The sequence below is a fragment of the Enhydra lutris genome, unplaced genomic scaffold (genome assembly GCF_002288905.1).
Source record: "Enhydra lutris kenyoni isolate GAN:26980312 unplaced genomic scaffold, ASM228890v2 scaffoldscaffold2, whole genome shotgun sequence".
NCBI lineage: Eukaryota > Metazoa > Chordata > Mammalia > Carnivora > Mustelidae > Enhydra > Enhydra lutris.
Genome location: NW_019154086.1, coordinates 13,456,613 through 13,459,444, shown reverse-complemented (window position 1 = coordinate 13,459,444; position 2,832 = coordinate 13,456,613).

The following is a 2,832-nucleotide window of genomic DNA, read 5'->3' as shown; positions in this document are numbered from 1 at the left end:
TACTTTTCAAAGCACTTAAAATTAAAATTTTGGAATTTAGAAACTAAAAGGCAGGAGAAGAAATGATTTCAAATGGGAAGCAGACATGAATCTCTTTTGCCTAGGCATCTCTTTTCCCATATAGGATATTCAGCATTTCATGAAGCCAACCCAGATTTCTACAGATAAAATTTGCAATGATCATTCCGGTCAAAGAACAATCTTACTTTGTGTGTATAAAAGTTCAGTAAAAATTGAGTAAACAGGGGACAAAACTTCCTTAAAAATTCAGCAGAGGAGAGAGCAACTGGAGCAGATCTGGAGAAAATCATACAATTTACAGATGGGTCTACACAGTCTCAACTGTGAGCCAGGTCTCTGGTGGGAGCTGAGAGCAAAGCTCTCTTGGTGACTCCTTTCTCAGTGGCTTGCCTTTGCTTGTGGTGTTGGCTTCACCGGAGTGGGTCACTGACATCTCTCTGTCTCCTTGTGGGTCGTCTGCAAGGTATATCACAGTCATCTGCTCTTGGCCATTCTCCATGCTCCAGTGCTCAGGGGAGTCGCTTGGAAGATACTGGGAGAAAACCTAGAGTTTATACTCCCATCATATCTAGATGCTTGACCTAGGCTGGTGAAAACTACAGCACAGGAGAAAGCTTGAGCCAAAAACTCAGTAGAAATTGACAGATTTACGTGAGCTTTGTCATGTGGCTTGTAAGTTTTGGAAACTCAAATTCTAAGCATTCCTCAATAATGGAAGCCAATTAACTTGATAATTCAAAGCATTCTGAGCAATTTTTTAATGTCCTTTTTTGTTCCTTCCTAGATCTCGACATTTCAAGTTCCTGTAAGTAGTTTAGCTACTGGTCTTACGTTAGGGTATGTGCATGTTGGAGTCTGTCCTTGCTCTTTATTTCATGAAAATAAATGTTTCCTTTATTTCATGAAAATGTTCACGCCAGGCCTCTCATATTACTGCAGTGACTGTCTAGCCATTTGGATTCATAGCTGAGACTGGGGCAGGTTGCTCCAAGCAGCGGCCTACTTAAATGACTTCCTTGAATCATTTCTAGGTTAACCAGTGAGGATTTAAGTCAGCTTTAGAAAACAACAACACAGGTGGAAGCTGTTAAAGATTTTGAAGAGGAATAAAATAAAGGAAAGAAAGTCTCACTTTAAATATATTTTAAAGGGAAGAGAAAATTGCAGATTTCCGTGTTTGGCTCAATACATTTTTTTTTCCTATAGATATTTAGTTATAAATGGTATTGAGGCTCTGTATTTGAGAAGCTTAAATGAATTCTTATTAAAGCAGAGTGCATTTTCACATGCGATGGACTGGTGCATATGGTTAGAACACAGCACTTGTATTAAATCAGAAGAGTTTATGTAAAGATCTGGATAGGTATCTTTGATGTGAACATCTTCATCAAGACTTGCATCCAGTCCCCGAGCCAGCCATGTTGCTTCTGTCCTCAAGTCCACTCATCTGTCTCTCTTTCCACTATAACCACTGAGTCCAGTTACAGTCATCTTTCCAGTTATATAGTCCACTCCTGACATGTGGCTTGGCCTCTGCTCTCCCGTGTCAGTCAATTCTCTGCAGAGTTCAGAAACACTTCTGGGGTTAAACTCCAACCTCCTTTCCACAGCCCCAGCCTGTGTGGCCCCTTCTCTGCCCTGCTGCCTCCTTCCTCACTACCCTGCAGCCTTCCGCACTCCCCAGGCCTTTAGACATGGTTCCCTCTTCCATAGCACACCCCAGCGAAGAACACACACATTCTTTCTCTTTCTGATTAACAGGTGAGCACCTCCTTAGCTTTTAGAAATTAGCTTAGATGTCACTTTGTTGAAGTCTTCCCTCATTATTCAATTTATTTCCTTGGTAGCACTGAGCACACTTTATACTTATTAAATGAAAGTATTTTATTGTTTGTGCATGTCTACTCCACATTCCTCAACTATAGGACTACACTGCTTTGTTCAGTGCCATCGATTTGGTGCCTGGAATATGGAGGGTGCCCAATAATTATTTGTGGAAATAAAAATTTAAAACATGACAAATGAGAAAGTAGTTAATTGTTTTTAACAAAGGACTCACCAGATGATCATACTTTGGTTTACCAGATGACTGTACTTTAAATGGTGACCAGACTTAGGGTCATTTAACACACTTCATTCACATAAATATAATTCATAGACAAAATTTTAAGAGTCTATCTGTGGTAAAAGGTGAGATGCACCTGAAATTTTGTGCTGAATTTAATTTTGATTTTTCTTTGTTTAAAATATATATACATTTCCTGATTCGGAAAGGAAAAAATATATATATCCATATTGTCTCCTATCTAGCAAACTATATCTCCCAGGCTCCCTATAACTTGTTTATACACACAAATGCCTTCTTTAATGTTATACAGGTACTTGTGAAAGTTTTTTGAGCATTGAAATTTTCTAAATCAAATTACATTTCCTATAATTTATATTTTATAGATAATTTATCTTAATTTCTGATTGATTTTCTGTTAGGTGTGGCTTCTAATTACTATCTTCTATCCTAATTTCATCTATAGTATATATTTATACTTAAATGCACTAGAGGCAATCCTACTTAAAACGACACAGAATTATTTTGCCAATAAAGTTATTAGGCAGAGAGAACAACTTTCACTTCCTACATCTGTGGATGGTGTATTTAGATATTCTTGGGTTTCCTAGAGGCAGATCATACTTAGCTCCTCTTTCTTTGTAGGATTTTACAACATGGAAGAAAAACCTAGGTTGAGATGGAATAATGAAAAAAATGATTTGGAGAGTTGTGTTCTCTATTACTTAGACTTAAGAAAAAAAAAA